Genomic DNA, 12,029 nt, shown 5'->3' on the forward strand with positions numbered 1-12,029 from the left:
GTGACGCGTAGTATTTATAATACGGGAGGCAACACACACACACACACACACACACACACACACACACACACACACACACACACACGTAGGCATAGTATACATAATTATAATAACATAATAGGTATATCTGCGGTTTGTATATAGGTATATATCTATAGGTGTACATCGCGGCGGACGATGGCCGGCGCGCGTGAAAACAATAACAGCTCAACACCGCACAAGTGTGTACCACGTAATAATGTTATATTAAATAATATATATATATATCATTATCGGGCACATACAATATTACAACAATATTTCTGCAGTACAATGATCGTATAGTACAAGCGATTGCATTCCATATTGTGTAGGCTGCGTGCGTGTATTCTATATATACGTATAATATTGTATTGTATACGCACAGCCATTATTTACAGGCACTCATTATTCGATCTCCTTCAGGTCTGTCTCCGTATTTTCTCTGTTGGACCATATATTATTCTCATTATCCGACTCGATTGAACCAATTGAATCATATATATTACCTACGTCATTGTTATGACTATATATGTACAGAGTAAAACGTTATACATACGTTTGTTATTCGCGCGATATACGCAGATCGTACGTACCTATATAATACCAACCTTGGCTCCGAACAACAATGTTTTATCTTTTATTTTTACCAAACAATACTATTTATACATAATTTACAGTATATTATGATACGATGTATCATCAATATTTTAACATACATACGAAGTTGTTGTCATTTAATATCAATCTCAACAGTATAACCTGTTCTGTTTAATCTCACCCTCCGCTAATGTACGCATGTACTAAATGTTTACACTGCACTTTTGCATTAAATAAATATCGAACCTAATATATATTGTACATACCAGTGATGTGATGATAATTTTATTAATATGTGCATATACGTTTTGTCCTACACCTACACCGGCCACACCGGTGATCAAGGGCACACGCGCGTTTGATTTATATAATATATACAATAACACTGTCTAAAACTATAAGTATGTGCAATAATTGTTAAGTTTATTGTTACGTGCAAGACGATCATGTTGTATAGTCGTCTCTTTTTTTTTTTTGCATATTGTATACATACATAATACATTATATTATACTAAACCGTCGACTGCAGTCTGCAGATCGTGGATATTTTACATTTTTCTGATGGTTAATCGGTGGGGGGAGGTATAATTTGTATAATGATCCATGGGAAATTAATAAAAATCACTTAATTAAATAAGTTTGCTTCTTCAAAAAAAAACGCTGATTCTATCTATTAATTCTGGCAACAATGATTCCAAATTAGCATGATATGTGATACGAACTTATCACCATTTCGGAGAAAAAGAATCAAAGGGACCATTGGACCTGGGCTAACAAGTTTTTTTTTTATTCGTAAAGTTGCTTATAAGAGTAAAGTAGGTCACACCGTTGGAACACGATTGACTAAAGATAGATGCCTATAATATTTATTACGCAAATTATTGAAGACGTTGATTTTTGATTAATCGTTTCGTACTTTTTTAGAGTTTGGTAAATTAAATAGTCTCATTTATAAAAATATTGTAGAACACCCAGTGTCGTTAAAATTTAAATATTAAAAAAATAATTCACTTAAACCTAAAAAATGAGGTTAATAAGTAATATAATTAAATATTTTTAGAAAAATGAATTTAGTACATTCTAAACACTCAAATTTTTGTCTACCCTTTAAGTCTTATAAGTGGCACAAAAAAAACTTTGTTTCCTCAATGTTTTGTATTGCATTTTATGATACTACACCTAACTGATACCATTGATTGTATAATAAATTATTCATATAATTAATGGTATTATAAATTATAATTTATAGCTGTAGGTACATAGGAAATTTCGTTGACGGTTAATTATATTATATGTTAAAAAATATTATTATAAAATCGATTCTGATATCTTACTTGCAAATTAGAAATCAAAAAATCTTTTAATTTGTAAGTAATTTAATAAAAGTAAATTTTAGATTTTTTTACAATAGTTTCAAAAACTCACGACAAAATTTGAAAATAAAAATTAATTTTCATTATACAGTCGCTGCAGGCCACTCTAGCCACCGCATACATACTTTCCAATTTCGTACTGCAGCACACTCTAACCAACGCTGTATAATATGTTTATAAAAACCAAACGACGATTATATTGATCAATTCCTATCGATTGTCATAAAAGTATGAAACCACAAGTGTTGCGGATTACTATTGTTTTCTTATTATTATTATTTTTTTTTTCACTATAAACACGTTGATCCTCTTCCGTCCGACATTCCTGCCCACGCCAACTTTGTAGGCGGTAACTTACAAATACGATACTGCTACCTATACCTACCTAATTCTAGAGTGAAATGTATACAGCGTCAACTGCACTACATAGGTACGTATATTTATACATAATATGTAGGCGGCAATGCGCATACAACACGGACGTATCAGACTATATAGTGCGACGCGAAACGACGTGTAACATTATTATATTATGATATTATTTTGATATATTATACATAATTGATTAATTAGCGGCCACGAAGACGAACGTGCTCGCGCTAGGCTGCCTCGTAGCGATGAATGACGAGACCCGTCAATCGTGCACGCGACGAGTGAACCACAATCTAATAATATAATAACGTAATATCTGCACCTGTATAATATGCATATTTTATGACGTTGGTATATTATAAATGAGTAACTTTACACGCGTTTTAAACGAGCGTCTGTTTATTATAATATACGATTTAACAATAATTATTGTTCGTATAATATAAAACAATATTGTTTTTATAATTAGGCACACACGAGAACACGACGACCTAAATAAATCTCTATTATATTAATGCATTTCTTATACATACATCAGCCGTGGTGTGCTCGATCGATTGCGTGCCACGCGCTGCACGCGTTTAATCGGCCTCTTAATATTATATAGTGTTATATCTGTTGTAGGTATCGATAAACGAAACAAATAAACATATTTCCGTTTTCTATATTATGTGTTATAACATGTACGACCATTATTATAATATTTTTATTGATTCAAAAGGTTCCGTAGATTTAATATATTGTAATATGGGCAATTATATATTTATATATTAAAATATAAACCAGTCAGGTAAATTATATGGTACTTGTTTAATCAGGAGTCACTAATTAATTTTTTTTTTGGGGGGGGGGCTCTTTAGGAAGTCAGGAAATGTTCAATGGCCAATAAAATGTAATGTACTTATTGATCCAGAGAAAGTAAAGCCGAAATAAAAAAATAATTTAAATTAATGAAACCCTCATTTAATTCACCATCAAAAATAATAATTAAAAAATTGATTTCCTGCCTTTGGGCCAGACCAAAGCTTACAAGCTATACCTATCTATTTTAATACCTAGTTTGGATTAACAATTTCTTTTAGCCTTATTTTGTTGGTAGACAAGTCATATCTAACAGATCACGACCCCATTTTTTTTTTTTTGAGATGTCTTGGGGGATTACCTGGAATCACATAGGGACTACTAGTTTTTTTATATGTGGATTCGGGTGGGTGGTTATAAACTGCTGTGGAGACTTGTAATAAGGTTTTGATTCTTCTTGAATGGATTTCTTGAGATTCTAATGTATTGTGTGATTAAAGTCTTAGAGGCATACATCTAAACACTAAAATACACCTAATTTTTTTTGGTAATTCGCACCACAACAGAATGGCATACGACTCATACGAGTATATAACGTAATCTGCGACACACTTTCAATTTCTATTGTTGGAATTTACCTGATAAATTTTACTTACTCACATCAGTTATATTATGCTAAATTATATAATACCGACACGTGTCCAATATAATATTATTGTGTTCTACTAATAATGAGTAAGATGAGACAGATTACTCGACTATAATACTATATTATGTATCTCGCACCTAATTTGGTTTATCAGTAAATGTATTGTAGAAATATCGAATAATTGAAGTATAGTATCGCGCGTGGTATTTACAGTGACGATATTGTGTGTTAACGTTTCATAAGAAAATAAAATTCTAATTTTGTGTAAGTAATGATAAAAATATTGTTGAATTTATATAAGAATCAAAGACAGATATTTATTATTAATTGCGAAATTTATGCATTGGAAAGTTCACATGAATCTGAAAATTGTTGTATATATATGCGCTGTACTGTTAGAACTTGCAATGTAAAAGTGATAAACTATATAAAACTTATGTGTTTCATACACATACAACCTGAATTAATGACAAGAACAATTGTACAATGAATTCTTTTACTACTCCTGATTTTTACATATTTTATTATTACCTAATTGAAATATTACTAATTTTTATATGCTCAAAGTAAGTATACCAACAATTACAATTAACTCTACAGTAGACATTTTAATCTGTCCGCTGTTGGTTTCTAGACCAATCACCTGCCATTGAAGGTATTTGAAACATAATTTAACATGTTTAGGTAAATATTCACTTCGTCGTCGTGAAAGTATAATTTGAAAATTGGGATTCTTTCGAAATATTATAGCCACCACTTCCACGATAACAATATTTTATATTTATATAATATATTAATATATTATGGTACCTATGTGCCGTATAGTGTCATACGCACTTTTAAGTATTACATCCCTACCTCCCATAATGCATTCATGCATGTCTTCGAACATTTGAATGATGCATTAAACCTGCCAAGTGCCTTTCGACTGATAACACTAGTGGTTCACATTCACCATATTATCTAATTGGGCAACATTGAAATAAGTCCTCTTTCGCTGAGCATAAAAAAAATCATATTTAATTTTGCTTTACTTTTGGACTTTTGATAGTTTTAAGCTTTTAAAGTGAGGTATTTTAAAAATTCCCCCCTCCCCCTTCAATATTTTTTTTATGGGTATGCCCCCCTCTTGTAGGTACGTGATATAAGCTATCTCATATGCTCTTATTCGTGGAAAGCATAATACATCGCATATGTGCCTGCAATACGGAATAAAAAATTCGTATCCGGCCGAGGGCATAATATTTACATTTTACATTTTACAATTTAGAACGGTGGCCCCCGAATAATCTCTGTCATACAATATAAAAAACATCCACATTATAATACAAATTATTATTATTCATTATACACGCACAAGGCAATAATTAACATTTTAACATTCATACAATAATACTGCTCTAGTTAATATACGCTATACATACGTATATTATAATATGTACCAATGTACCATGCATGTTGTTATTATATTATAATAGTATATTGTCCTGAAATTTAATATCTTAATATATTATGTTATTATATCTACTGCCGTCGATCTTAACGAAGAAAAATATTTTGGCTTACAAAGGAACCAACTGCAATAAACATGAAAACTAACGAGGTAGTCGTATATTAAAAAAGCAACTTGCTATTTTTTGATCTTTAAATTATAACGGTTGTCGGACCGGTTCCCAGGAACTTGTAAAAAATTATCACGTTTACTGCAGAGTGCCTACTAAAGTGTTTTTTAAAATTAAAATATTATAATATCATGACATTATTTCGAATCTTACTTCTATGCCCCATCGATAAAACTTCTAAAAAGATTTGATTGAAATTATATTAAATACATAAATATTGTCACATGGTTTTTCTAACATCATTTTTTTGAATCAGTATTATTATTAAAACTAAGTACTTGATATTTTATAACAATATATTGTTAACTATTTCTTTAGAAGTTTATAGGTACTCTATACTTACTTAAATATTAAGAAGTTCTTGGATGCAAAATAATGCAATCAAGTAGTTGAATATTTTGAAGAAAATTGATAATAAATAATTATAGTCATAAAAAATTATATTTATACCAATACCATGATAAAATATGATATAATGTATAATAAATTGAATATCCCAATGAACTAATTTGTTAGTTAATATAACAATAGTTAATATGTTCGTTTCAAAAGTCTTACAACTTCTGTTGACAAAAAATGTTTATATCAATTTTAGTAAAAAAATGTTGAATTAAATACAAATCCATTTCTATTATCTATTGATTAAAAAGTGAGTAAATAATAAATATTAAAAATAATGTAATGGTCTTATAAATTACAAATTATACATAATACTAGAATAGTATATTATATTAGAGAAATTATTTAATAGATACACAGTAAACGACATTATTGTTTTAAAAATTGTCATTTATCATTATTTTAAACGAGTTGTTTGAAAGCAATAAACCGATTGGAATCTTATATTTAGTTCAGAAACAATTTTTTAAAGACAAAATTCCAAGTACACAATCACAAAAGAATTTTAAAACACTTATAATTTCACAGAACCAAAACATTATTACTAATTATTAAAATCTCAGAATATATTAAAAGTGATAATATTCGCTCTGCAGTTTATACAGATTTAAATAATAATTGACCATCAGACAGTACAACATGTCCAAAATGATTTTAAATCTAATTACCGTTCGATTACAAATATCAATATACAGTCATTAACCACACGATATCTCATATCTTATATTTGACAATATATAGAGCATTTACATACTTTTCAGGGACGTTCACTAGGCGATAGGGGTGTGCCATGGACAGGTATAAATGCATAACACCACCAGCTATGTTATATAAATATAATATGTAGCCTCTGGTTTCTTTTTTTTCCTGAATAACGTCTAAATATCAAACATAATACAATTATTTTCGTGATATACTTCTATCCTATATAATTATTATTACATTTATCCTCGTAAACATCATTCCTGTAATTCACACCATTAAAGTATAAGCTCACTGTGATTATAAACGTCGATAAATCATCAATTTTCGTAATTTAAACATTGCTCTATTTACCAAGACAAGTTCGTTTGTAAATGAATAGTTTAAGTATATTATAAGTTTGACAGAAAATATACTTTTGCTATGTGCTTGCGTAATTGATTTCGGTACCAAATCGTTATAACAATAATTTTTAGTAACATAAAATTTACTCGCAATTGCAATCATAGCCGAGCCTATAGATTTCAGATAATAACTCTTATAATAAAAAAAATTGACACAAAATACATTTTTATATTGTTTTTCACGTTATACCTCACAATAGGTATATAGGTACTCTTATTTGTTAGCATTTAATATTTATATGTATATCGATATTACATAATATGTATGTAATATTTAGCTTTATTCGCCAAATATTATCACATCCTCCATTTCTCCTCTAATAACTATTACTAATCTAAGGTTAGTAGTCTCCAAAAAAATACTTAGAATATGTAGAGGGTGAAGAATTATGGTTTGAGAAGTATAGTTGATAATATTAATTTATGAATTTGTATAATTTGTAAAAATGGTATGAGGACCTGTTATAATAAAGTAGGTAGTTACTACTTTACTAGACTGAATATTACATTCAAGTACTTCATATTTTACGTAAACCTATTGGCTGCCTATTATTAAGAACTATTATCCTTATTACTACATAAATAAGAGACTTCAATAACTCTAAAAATACTTATTAGAATTTAAATTGAGATATTTCAACGATTTCATCTGCTTAATAATTAATAAAAGTTTGTGCTTACTGCCACAGTACAGTCTTTAAATGTTAAAACAATCTAAGTATTTGAAAATAAGGTCTTCTAATATATCATTATATGCCTAAATAACAAGAATTCCAGAGTTAAGAATTGTAATAAATGCATTATTAAAGGATAGTATGAGGTTAACATGCTTGTATAAATAGACGAAAATCAGGAGAGAGGGCTTAGCATCCCTAAATATCAAATTAGCCTCTCCCCAAAAAAACAGACAGTTTTTAGTTGCATGGAATCAAAGCCCCCGGCTCACACTGGTGTTAAAAACGTTGCCCCCTCTGAAATTTTAATGGATTTCCACTTATGTTGGTGAATAATAATATGCGTAATGTGAATCTACTAGATCTTTCTATATTTCCGTCAAATAGATCCATAACTGACAAGCATCCATAAAAAAGTTATGTCGAGGGTTTTTGTCCTCTTAACTTCATAAATGATGATCGCTAAACACAAACATGTCTGACTTTCATACAATATAGGTACAGTATTGGGCACCAATTATTGTTATTAATTGTGGAGTATCTACAGTTCGACCAAAAGTATAGGTGCTAATTAAAGTTAATGGTTAAAAAAATTTAAATTACAATACATGTAAAAAATGATTATATGCATTAATAAAAAATTATGAAAGATGTATGATGTATAATGTACCTATTTATTATTTATGAAAAAAATTGTGATTTTGTTTTTTTTTTTAGTTATAAACTAATATTCCGGAAATATATTGGAAAATGTGAAAGACGATACAATTTATTGTACATACACACATAATAAAGCAAAAAACATTAATTTATTTCTAAATTTTGACCAAAAATGTTTATTTTTTACCATTTTTTTTTTACAAAACTTGAGTCTTATAAACGAATTGTTGAGTCTTATAACCAAATTTTTTATAACGTATTTGGATGCGTCCGGACCGTATCAGGCAATTTTGAGTCTAATTAGCGACTGAACCTTATTATATCCGTGAGTCTTATAAGCGGCGTCCACTGTAGAAAGAAAAATATTTAATTATGTTTAAAATCTGACTTTATGTATACTACTTGAGTATATAATGGCCAATGGTACTCGTTTACGACGGCCTGTAATTAGTGGCGTAGCCAGGGGGGAGGCTGAGAGGGCTGCAGCCCCCCCCGAAATGTTAATAAAATTTAAAAATGATTTAATGGTCTATGGTATTCGATCAAAAACTAAACCACCGCTGTGTAAAAAAATGATCAGCCCCCCTCCCCCCCGAAAAAAAAATCCTGGCTACGCCACTGCCTATAATACAATCTAAAATAGTCTAATGGCTGATAATAATATTATCACGATATAAATTATAAGAGAAGCAAAATCGAAATAAAACTACATTTATTTTTGTTTTCGTCTATAGGTGTCTAAAAATCAAGCCCCTTTAAGCTAAAGGCAACAATATTTATTTATAGGAACCTATATAGGTTTTAACGATGTTGAATTATGTTATAATAATTTGATTAATTTGATTAAATAACTTTTATCAATATAATGTTTAATATTTATGAATTATGGGTCATTTAAATAGCATTTAATATTATGTTATGTTAAAGGTCCATAGTACCCCACATTATAATACTATTTTAATTAATTCCCTATTAAAAACAAACTAATAGTATTTAATAGATCTGTGTAATAAATGTATGTTAAATGAGCAGTTAAAATATTTATCATGATTCATGATATAATTATAAATCATAAAATTAAAAAAATATTTGATATAGGTACCTCTGGTACCTATAATATGCACTTTATAATATTTATATTATTTATATCTATACGTGCATTTTACTTCTAGAACAGTCATTAATTGTTGGTAGAAATCTGAATCACAGCACGTTTGATTTTTTTCCACACGGCAATATTTAAAATTTTAACGATTAAATAATAAATACTTTAAATTCAATAATAACACAATATTTACCATTTACGGAATGTCAAAATTTAAAAACAAAGAAGGAGGTTTGTTAAAACGTATACCTATATACCTACATTTATGTATTTATTTATAATTATTAATTCTTTAAGCAGATAATACATAAAGGAGTGCCTGTTTCAAAGTAAAATCTACACGTCATGTATATGAACTCTTCGTAAACTTTAATGAACTTTAAACTGGCCATATTTTTTCATCGAAATTGCAAGGCTATTCCGTTTAAGAAAACATGATGTATGATTATCTCCGGCTTACAGACGTACAACACGTAATTTTGCGTTCAGCAGTCAGCAGGGTCCGATTTGTCTGGTTAGTTCTAACATTACAGTTCATTTACCTATTAACTATCGCTCACATTAATTAAAATTTAAAAGTAAGAATATTATTGATCTCTTGTCCGTTTTATTTTTATATTCTAATTTTAAAGTGAGTTATAACTTTTATGCATACGTACAATAATTAATATTATAGTTTAAAAATGCTCATAATTATCGTTTTAGAATATTAAAACAGCAACAAAACCTTCTAGAGAATACTATTTTTTATGACAATTGTTATAATATTGGGAGCCCGGGAATCGGGCCAAAAAGGAGTACGGTAACTGGGTCACTAAAAATTTACATTTATAAAATGTACCTACAGCAGGTAACCCGGTAACTGAGCCACCACTCAACTATTTTTTATGAACTTCCTTTATAGTAGAGCATAAGAGCTTACGGTGAGGTGTATTGTCACTAATCACTATTTAGATATCATAATAATTGTTAAAAATGACTAGGTAATAAGTATATTTTTAAAATATCCGTCATTCGGCCTTTATGTTTAAATCTAGTATTATCTAGACGAAGTTGGTAACTACTTCTTGGTGACTTTTTGAGTAATATGTCACAGTAAATATATAACATACTTTGCCGATTACATTTTGGACAATTATATTTGTGACGATGTGAGATTTCCCACACATGCGTCATAATATAGCTCATAATAGAGACTAACGATAGAACGAATAACAATATGATGCTGTCGAATCTTTTCAATGACGTTTCAAAAACAACTTCTAAATTCCACATCCGAGTATTCAAAATTTTTTAAATGTTTTATCGGAAGTACAATGAAATATTTACATTAAAATTAGAAACATAAGTACACAGAAGACCAGGAAACAAACTTTAGTCGGACACAACTGTGTTTGAAATAAAATATAGAAATACGAAAGAGGAAAACACAGATTTTGTTCAAATGTAGGTCATTACTTTAAAAAAAAAATAATATTCATTATTTCTATTATTATTAATTATAAATTGACTACATATAATTGTATAATGTATAAATATTTTTTGTATGTATTAATATTTTGGCTTTGATGAATGGTTAAATATATTTTATAGTTAGGTAATGAGTAATGACTAATGGAAAATTATACATTCGATATCATGTTATTATAATATTAATAAAATTAAAAACTGTTTATTTTAGTTCCGACGCACCTGGAGCAGCTAAGTATATGTAGCTACACGGGGGTTTTTTTTGGCAGAATATCAGTAAAACCAGTAGATGCCATGAAATAATAGAAGATCTGAACACTAAACTATTTTAAGGATCTAAAGAAAAAACATTGAGGCTTGCCGAGTACCAATTTTTAAAAGTAAACTAATTACATATAATACTACACTATGTTTAAGAATATTTTCTCCAACCATTGTTGTATAGTTAAAACATATTAGTTCGGCGAACAAATATATTTGTAAAATGAGAGAAATTTTAACCATACACACGATTCAGATGAAAAATTAGCTTCAGTTGCAGACTAACATAACGTTCGATAATCGGTTTTCGATGGTGTACACCCGAATTGGATTTGTTCCCAGTTTATTTTAAACAGAATATTCAAGAGTTGTTTTAGACATAATGGTAGCTTATCGTTTTAAACCAGCCTAGTTAGGTTCCGTTTTATGAATACAGTAAACTCGTAGACAATTATTGTCTCACGCTGTCGATCAGATTATTCTTCAATATTTTTCTTTTACATCTTACCTATAAGTAAACAAATAATATATTTGACATAAATCCCGGACTAAAGCCCTCAGAGAAAAATGTTTATTTTCTATTATATTATATGCTATGTTTGATTTGTTTATATGTCTTCCATAGTTATAATATATTGATTGTACGTTTTGTATAAATAAGACCCTACTACCCATTTCTAACAAGACATTTACCTAGTTTTAAAAGTCGGTGCATAAATACATAACTGTGAGCGATCTAAATATTAGGTAGTAAAATATAATTTCCTTTTATTAATTTGAATTCAAAATAATAACTTATCATACATAAAATAGATTTTCAACATATAAAAAGTATAGATTTTTTTTCAGAGGAGTTGAAATGTCTAGAAATGGCAGAAACATGGGGGCCAAATTTTCAGTCGGGTCGAATTTTCGATTA

Source organism: Myzus persicae, unplaced genomic scaffold, assembly GCF_001856785.1.
Source record: "Myzus persicae strain clone G006 unplaced genomic scaffold, MPER_G0061.0, whole genome shotgun sequence".
Lineage (NCBI taxonomy): Eukaryota > Metazoa > Arthropoda > Insecta > Hemiptera > Aphididae > Myzus > Myzus persicae.